This window comes from Lissotriton helveticus, chromosome 10 (assembly GCF_964261635.1).
Source record: "Lissotriton helveticus chromosome 10, aLisHel1.1, whole genome shotgun sequence".
NCBI lineage: Eukaryota > Metazoa > Chordata > Amphibia > Caudata > Salamandridae > Lissotriton > Lissotriton helveticus.
Window position 1 is genome coordinate 1,119,318,356 of NC_136071.1, and position 9,476 is coordinate 1,119,327,831.

At 47.6% G+C, this 9,476-nt stretch overlaps 1 protein-coding gene across 1 annotated transcript in view; it reads right to left on the minus strand.

Moving 5' to 3' along the window:
* Nucleotides 1-8,972, minus strand: part of NOD1 (nucleotide binding oligomerization domain containing 1) — a 289,117-nt gene extending 280,145 nt beyond the window's left edge. The window contains exon 1 of the mRNA XM_078663898.1: nt 8,810-8,972. The gene's annotated coding sequence lies outside the window, so the exon portion shown is untranslated. The remainder of the gene's footprint in view (nt 1-8,809) is intronic.
* Nucleotides 8,973-9,476: the final 504 nt, after the last annotated feature.

The following is a 9,476-nucleotide window of genomic DNA, read 5'->3' on the forward strand; positions in this document are numbered from 1 at the left end:
GACAAACAACGACTGGAAAAGCCAATAGGTCTCGGTTTTGACAAGAGGTAGGGTTGGCTTGGCCAATGGGTGTTGTCAATGTTAAACAGCATCAGCAATATAAATAAATAAATGAAAGGAGGATAATGCACAGTGGACATTTTTTTTAACTTGTAATGTATTGTTCCAGTGTGGTTGGTGCCCATCTTGTAGTGGTACATAAAACAAACAACATTTGTGCAAAAGATTATTATGAAGTTAGTATCCTGGTAATAAATTACAGCTGCTGGCCCCTCCGAAACTAAATATAAAGAAGCCTTGGTAACCGAAATAGGGCTTGGTTTTGGGACCTATTGGCTTTGCCAGTGGCTTTTAGCGATGCTGTGCAGCATGGGAAAACAGGAATAATTATAAGCATAAGATGCGACTGGCCGTGCCATTTGGCCAAGTTGGGTTGATAGTACAAAGATAGTACAAAGAAAAAATGCATGGAAGCGCTTTTTTTTTTAACCCTTTCAACGGCCGCCCCGAGCACTACCTGGCTAGTGCTGCGCACGTCCGTTGGCTGAGGTGGCCCCGCCCACTCATTAGAACTCCCGCACCGTGGTGGAATTTGCGCCGCAGTAAAAGAGTTAAGCGGGTGGGAGAAGCAACACGGAGGGTGGGGGTAGTGAAATGATCTGTGGGATGAGAAGCAACATGGATAGCATGTTGGGGGGGTAAACAACAGAGAGAGAGACCAAGATGGAGCGCTAGGTGGCATCGCAGGGGAAGCAGCACGTGAGATGAGCATATCACAGAAGTGTTGGGTTAGAAGTACATGGGTGAGAGAGAGAGAGCAACACAGAGTGCAGTGGAGGCGGGGTGAGCATTACACTAAGAAGACGAAAGCAAATGAGAGTGACAATAAGGACAACCAATGGTAAGCAATGGGTGGGCTCTAAGCCACTTTAAGCTGACTATAGGTTTTTCGAAAACCGTCAGCTTGAGCTGTCTGGTAGGCAAGACCTAATAAATAGACGGGAATCGGGAGCAGCAGAGAGGGTGGCAACAGGGAGGGTAGGAAAGCAACAGAGTAGATCATGGAGTAGAAAAGAGAAAGCAAGCCATAAGGGATGTGAAGGTATGGGGAAATCAATGGAAGAGCTGGGGAATGAGGAGTAGGGGTGAAAGCAGAGATGTGAGGAGGAAACAGCACAGGGGAGAGTGAGCAAGAACACACATGGACTCCCATGGAGCAAATAAATGAATAGGAAAAACAGTATTTCGCCGATATCAGCCTAGAGAGGATACCAGTCATCAGTTTCAAAGGATGGCAAAGACGCTATGGTCCTTGGGTTGACAAACACAAGAAGAGGAAGGAGAACCTTTGAATCGGAAATCAATCAAATGAGACTGACAATAACGCTATCCAATGATAAACATGGAATGACCCAATGCACACTCGCACTTGTAATGAACAGAATAGGTCTATCCCGGTGCTTAATTTGTAAACCAAATAAGCTCCAGGGCTCCTGTCAGGATACCACTGCAGCTTGCACCACACATTGCCCCTGCCACCACTGCCAATGATCGTGACAACACAACTACTAATCATCAAACTACTACAAGAGTGACAATTCTGACTTTTTCAAGCCCCCAATGCTGTAGGAATGGCTTGGGCATTAAGTAATTGTCACTTTTAATGTATATTGAATTAATAATTAACTGTTGTTGTGGTCATCTCTAAATTAGCCAGACAGCGCCACCTTGTGGCAGACTGTCACAAGAACCGGTGTTGGCAATTAACTGCTGGTGCTGAGCACCAGAAAACAACTGGCTCAAATTAAGCACTGGTTATCCACAGCAGACAGCTAAAGATGTTGAAGATGTCTGTAGACTAGACCTAAAAAGGGATTTCATTCTGAAACTGATTAGTAGATGTTGCCAAGTAGGGGCAGCTTCAAGAAAAGAGTTTAATACAGAATAAAATCGACGACAAACTTTGAAAAACAAAGAATTTCTATTTTACCAAATCAGTAAAAGCCACGCAAACACATCTGCCTCCCCCTGCTATACTGAGACTCCCCCAAAACTGATCCATTTATTCATAATGCTGCTGTTTAGCAGAGGCTCTGGAATTGGTTGAAAGATCTGGCTGCGGCAGCTCCGTTGGATAACCGCCTGCTGCTGCAATCTCTAAGTCGCAACTTAGAATCATAGTGGGATGTCGATTCCTTTTATCATTACAATATAGATATAAAGAGTAACATCCAGTTACAGATATGATATCAAGAAGATCATAATTTGCAGTTAACCGAAGCCCCACGCGAGTGTTTGTCTGTGCATGTAGTTACTTACAACTGCACATCAGTGTTTGTCTATGTATTAAGTTACTTGAAGCTGCACGATAGTGTTTGTCTATGCATTAAGTTACTTGAAGCTGCATGCCAGTGGTTGTAGATATAGTTTCTTAAAACAACACAAAAGTGTTCGTGCATTTAGGTACTTGAACCTCCAAGCCAGTGTTGTGCATTTAGTTACTTTACACTGCATACCAGTGTTTGTGCATTTAGCAGTCGCGGTGTTGCAGCGCACGCAATGTAATTCATTTTATTTATTTATTTATGTATTGAACTCCGGTCGGCCGCATGCCGGAGGTTACTGCTCCCACGCCACCGCCCCGCAGCACTCCCTCGAGGAGCCGCGATTGGTATTTAGGTACCAGAAGCTGCACACCAGTGATCGTCTATGCATTAAGTTACTTGAAGCTGCACGCCAGTGTTTGTGCAGTTAGGTACTTGAAGTGTACACCAGTATTTGTCTGTGCATTTAGTTACTTGGAGCTGCAAGTCAGTGTTTTTAAATTTAGTTCCTTGAAGATGCACACAAGTGTTTGTCTATACATTAAGTTACTTGAAACTGCACACCAGTGTTTGTCTATGCATTAAGTTACTTGAAGCTGCACACCAGTGTTTGTCTATGCATTGAGTTATTTGAAGTTGCACGCCATTGTTCTCACACTGAGTTACTTGAAGGAGCACAGCAGTGTTTTTGCAGTTAGTTCCTCGAAGCTGCACGCCAGTGTTTTTCTATGCATTAAGTTACTTGAAGCTGCACACCAGTGGTTTCTATGCATTTAGTTCCTGGAAGCTGTACGCCGGTGTATGTCTATACAATAAGTTGCTTGAAGCTGCTCCCCAGTGTTTGTGCATTAAGCTACTTGAAGCTGAATGCCAGTGTTTGTGCATTTAGTCCCTCGAAGCTGCACACCAGTGTTTGTCTATGCATTAGGTTACTTGAAGCTGCACGCCAGTATTTGTGTGTTTAGTTCCTCGAAGCTGCATGCCAGTGTTTGTCTATGCATTAGTTTACTTGAAGCTGTACGCCAGTGTTTGTGCATTTAGTTCCTCAAGGTGCATGCCAGTGTTTGTCTATGCATTAAGGTTACTTGAAGCTGCACGCCAGTGTTTGTCTATGCATTAGGTTACTTGAAGCTGCACGCCAGTGTTTGTCTATGCATTAAGGTTACTTGAAGCTGCACGCCAGTGTTTGTGCATTGAGTTCCTTGAAGCTGCATGACAGTGTTTGTCTATGCATTAGGTTACTTGAAGCTGCACGCCAGTTTTTGTCTATGCATTAGGTTACTTGAAGCTGCACGCCAGTGTTTGTCTATGCATTAGGTTACTTGAAGCTGCACGCCAGTGTTTGTCTATGCAGTAGGTTACTTGAAGCTGCAAGCCAGTGTTTGTCTATGCATTAGGTTACTTGAAGGTGCACGCCAGTGTTTTTCTATGCATTAAGGTTACTTGAAGCTGCACGCCAGTGTTTGTGCATTGAGTTCCTTGAAGCTGCATGCCAGTGTTTGTGCATTGAGTTCCTTGAAGCTGTACGCCAGTGTTTGTGCATTGAGTTCCTTCAAGCTGTACGCCAGTGTTTGTGCATTGAGTTCCTTGAAGCTGCACGCAGTGTTTGTCTATGCATTAGGTTCCTTGAAGCTGCATGCCAGTGTTTGTGCATTGAGTTCCTTGAAGCTGGAGGCCAGTGTTTGTGCATTGAGTTCCTTGAAGCTGTACGCCAGTGTTTGTGCATTGAGTTCCTTGAAGCTGCACGCAGATTTTGCCTATGCATTAGGTTTCTTGAAGCTGCATGCCAGTGTTTGTGCATTGAGTTCCTTGAAGCTGTACGCCAGTGTTTGTGCATTGAGTTCCTTGAAGCTCACGCAGTGTTTGTCTATGCATTAAGGTTACTTGAAGCTGCACGCCAGTGTTTGTCTATGCATTAGTTTACTTGAAGCTGCACGCCAGTGTTTGTCTATGCATTAGGTTGCTTGAAGCTGCATGCCAGTGTTTGTGCATTGAGTTCCTTGAAGCTGTACGCCAGTGTTTGTGCATTGAGTTCCTTGAAGCTGCATGCAGTGTTTGTGCATTGAGTTCCTTGAAGCTGCATGCCAGTGTTTGTGCATTGAGTTCCTTGAAGCTGTACGCCAGTGTTTGTGCATTGAGTTCCTTGAAGCTGCATGCAGTGTTTGTGCATTGAGTTCCTTGAAGCTGTACGCCAGTGTTTGTGCATTGAGTTCCTTGAAGCTCACGCAGTGTTTGTCTATGCATTAAGGTTACTTGAAGCTGCACACCAGTGTTTGTCTATGCATTAGTTTACTTGAAGCTGCACGCCAGTGTTTGTCTATGCATTAGGTTGCTTGAAGCTGCATGCCAGTGTTTGTGCATTGAGTTCCTTGAAGCTGTACGCCAGTGTTTGTGCATTGAGTTCCTTGAAGCTGCATGCAGTGTTTGTGCATTGAGTTCCTTGAAGCTGTACGCCAGTGTTTGTGCATTGAGTTCCTTGAAGCTGCACGCAGTGTTTGTCTATGCATTAGGTTCCTTGAAGCTGCATGCCAGTGTTTGTGCATTGAGTTCCTTGAAGCTGTACACCAGTGTTTGTGCATTGAGTTCCTTGAAGCTGTACGCCAGTGTTTGTGCATTGAGTTCCTTGAAGCTGCACGCAGTGTTTGTGCATTGAGTTCCTTGAAGCTGTACGCCAGTGTTTGTGCATTGAGTTCCTTGAAGCTGCACGCAGTGTTTGTCTATGCATTAGGTTCCTTGAAGCTGCATGCCAGTGTTTGTGCATTGAGTTCCTGGAAGCTGTACACCAGTGTTTGTGCATTGAGTTCCTTGAAGCTGCACGCCAGTGTTTGTCTATGCATTAGGTTCCTTGAAGCTGCATGCCAGTGTTTGTGCATTGAGTTCCTTGAAGCTGCACGCAGCATTTGTCTATGCATTGAGTTCCTTGAAGCTGCACGCCAGTATTTGTCTATGCATTAGTTTACTTGAAGCTGCACGCCAGTGTTTGTGCATTGAGTTCCTTGAAGCTGCACGCAGTGTTTATGCTGTGAAGAGAACCCCCATGGTGCTTCTCCTAGCGCTTCGTAGCGCTCCCTGGATGCTGCCTTTTCTCAGCGCTAGGTAGCCCCCCTTGGATGTCCCATCTTCCGTTATCGATGCTCCTGTCAGGGCATCGGAGTCCCCGTCTGGGACTTTGGCGCTCTTTCTAAAATCAATGAGCAAATGAAAAGGACGCGCAGGCTGGCCGTCCTCACCGGAGAGCGGCGGGCACTGCACTGCAGCGGCTGATGTGCACTGCAGGGACAGATGTGGAGCACGCGGAGGGGGACCCTGGGGCTGTGCACGAGAGAGTGCAGAACAGCAGCCAGGCGCGGACTGCAAACGAACACAACGAGCATTGTGAGAGCAGACGTGTAAAGCGCGCTCGTGCACGCAAACACACAGACCCACAGTGTCACATGAGGGAAGCATCCGGCCTTCAGCCTCCGGGGCTTTCACTTCATCAGAAGGCCTCCGTTGCATAACAAAGAGAGAGGGGGGGGGGGTAGGTAGAAGGTGGGGGGTGGGGGGGAGATAGGTAGAGAGAGGGGCAGGAGGGGGTAGGGAGAGAGAGAGAGGGGAGGGGAGGGGGACAGGGAGAGAGAATGAGACGGGCAGAGAGGGGGATAGGCGGAGAGAGAGGAGAGAGAGGAGTGGGGTCGGGAGAGAGACAGAGAGGGAGAGAGACAGAGAGAGCGATAGGTAGAGAGAGAGGAGGGGGGGGGTCGGGAGAGAGACAGAGACGGAGAGAGGCAGGGATAGGTAGGTAGATAGATAGATAGATAGATAGATAGATAGATAGATAGATAGATAGAACACGTACAGATAGATAGAACACGTACAGATAGAACACGTACAGATATGTAATTAATGAATCAAATGTCCATACATAATGAAGCTGAAGACTGAATCTTAATTAGACTGGAGAAGTGTGGCTCAGGGGTTAGAGGCGGCAGACCCGGAAGCTGAGATCGGTCCTGGACCAGGGTTCAATTCCCCGCCTCGCCGGGTCTTGGGCTAAAAAATTCCATGGACTCGATAATTCTCGTTCCGGTGCCTCCTCGACTCACGGGTTCACACTCTGCGACTCTGGGCAATAGCTTGCTTAATCTCCACTATGGCCCCTCGTGGCGGGATGCCTGGCTTTCACCTTGTGGATACCCTGCTGGGGCTATCTCACAGGGGAATACCAGGACGGGTTCCCAAGGCAAGCGCCTTGATGCCTACGGGTGATACGTGCGCTATATAAATCACAATACATTTACATTTACTCGTTACTGACGACTGTTCGGTAGCAAGAGACATACATTATTTAGTTTAAGTACGAGAATCAGTACAGTAATAACGTGCACTTTGTTGTATTCTTCACATAAAAAGCAGATATGGTCTACTGAGTAAACTGCCTTTTTTTGGACGCCAAGAGACCGACATTGCAATCCCGGCTCCACACTTCAACAAAGTGTTTGATTCTGTGCAACTGCATGTGCGTTACTTCATTGTTTCCAAATCGTGATCATAAAATCTGTAGCGCTTAGAAGCAGCGCGGACACCAGCATTAAATGGCGCACAAGACACCGGATCGTTGCGTTCAGCCGGGGAGAGACCGCTCAGTTTATGGGCCCTCAAAACACGAATACAGTACCTTATAAACACACCGGTGACACGCAAAAGTAATTGAACTGTGGGGGGGGGGGGGGCGGGGCTAGGGGGTGCCCATTCATCACAATCTGACGGGGAGCTCGCTATGGATTTTCCACCGGCTGAAGCAGGTCCAGGGGAGTCCAAACTCTATAGTAAATAATGAAATGTCAAAGGTCAGGGCGCGCTGTCCGAAGCCCCCTTCCGGTCATTGATTATATGCTGAGGTATGTTGACGCATGTTGCCTCCTGGCTAGGTTCCTCTGCAGCCCCCTGAAGGAATCTGCGGTGTTTCCTCATATGTAGTACCTGCTGACGTGGTTCACATGCGCTGTATAACTGCCCGAAGAGGGCCACTGGGCGCTGTACTGTGCCACAGCCGATCAGAGGACACACATGCACTCTTTAGGATGTGCAAGACTGCCGGGTCCAGCGCTAGAGGAGGCACTGCCCGCTCATACAATGTGTGTGTGTGGTGGGGGGGTGGGGGGGGGGGGGGGGGGTGGAGGAGGAGCAGTGCTAGAGCAGCCCACTTCAGACTTTAGAAAGGGGTCTTTTCTGGCACAAAGGAAGAATTGGTGGTTAGAAGGTCTTGTTTTTATTGAAACAATGCGCGAGGCAAAGAGGAATTGGTATATAGGTCAATACCAGGGTGGTTAGAAAGAAAGTGCCTCGATGCCAGACTGATGTCAGACTGGGTGCTATACAGATGCATTACAAATAGCAATACGCGTGCAGAGAGGGAGGGAGATGACGTGGGCTGGTGAGTGACAGCAATAACAAATCAACCCATACAAGACACACGTTACGCAACCGAGGAGTGCCAGACACATGGTTTCTTGGACAGAGCCCGCCAGAGAGACACCTGGCATTCACCGTGACCGAGGCAACACAACGACACATTTACAGAACAATGGGCGCGTGTGGCACACTCCCGCAGCCTCTTGGAAACTGCTCGGCACGGCCATTTCAACCGAAAGGGGGTGGGAGCATGCTGCGCGGGAGAAAAATACATCAATGGGACGTACGACAGATAAGTAGCGCTTATCTCTGATAAGAGGGGGCGGAGGTGCGCCCCCACCCCCTCGACTGTCCAGGTACCCCACAGGGGGTCGGCTTGCAGGGCTTGGCGGCCCCTGTTGACGAGTGACAGGGGGCGCATATGTAGCCCCGGTGCAGTCTGTGCATCTACCCAACAGCCCCCGGCTCCTGCACACTCGGCCCCGAGGGGGTGTGCGGGAGGTGGCCGCCCCCCTGAATATTATACATCTTTTCATTTGCCAACACTGGGCACCCGACGGGACGCTGCTTACCGTGTATTCCTGGACCAAATCACACTGGGTACCAAGTGGGTGATTGATAAATGCACCCCTTATATTCTAAATCTGCGAAGAAGAGGGGGTGCGATCGCCCGTCCTCTACACCCCAGAAGAGACGAGACTTAGTAACCTTCCCATCGCAACACTCTGGGATACAATGCACCCGCTCTATCTGCAACAGTAAAGGGGGGGGGGGGGGGGGGGGGGAGATACACAGTAGACACAAGTAGACAAAAATTGGGCACCTGGATACAATATTTCTTTTTTCTCTGAGACTAAGCAGCAGATTAATTGCTTGACGCACCGTAACATTTTATTGTCTAAAAACGAACAGCAGGGAAACAGCTGGATAGAGTGTATCTTTCTATTCTCCCCAGGCGAATATCACCTCTTCTGTGCGTTCAAAGAGTAGGACTGAATACAATGTATCCTCTTATTCCTGTTCGGAGGCTTCTCCCTCGAAGCTGATGCTGCTGAATTATAGACTCATAACCTGGCCGAGCGCGCACTTACCTGTCTTGAGAAGGCTGCGCGGGAGTTCCGCGGAGGGCAGGCGGTGCGGGAGTTCCGCGGAGTGCGTGAGTTCCGTGGCGTGCGGGCGCACAGACCTCCAGCCCTAGCATCCGACCAGAGCTGCTGCTGCTGAGACTGCTCTGCAGGCGACGCGCTCTCACCAGGATCCTCTATGCTGGAGTATCGAAACAGAAGAGGGTCAACAACCGCAAGAAAGGAGACACAGAAAAAGGACGAAAAAGGACGAAAAAGCCCATAAACAAGCCATGGCAAATGCAATAGATTTAGCCTCTGTGATTAGATATATACATATATAACTATAACTTTCCCTGGCTTTGCTGATATGAGTGCTGCCTTTCTGTGCCCCTCTGGGATTTTGGTGCAAACAATTGAGTGAAATATATACACACACACACACACACATATATATATATATATATATATATATATATATATATATATATATATATATATATATACATACATACATACATATATATATATATATATATATTTATATATATATATATACACACACACATATATATATATATATATATATATATATATATATATAAAGAGCAAAGCGCCAAGCGTATTTAGAGAGGGCTCACCACGACACACCCGGACCCTCCGTTCTCTGCTTGCCTTCCGAAAATCTAGCACC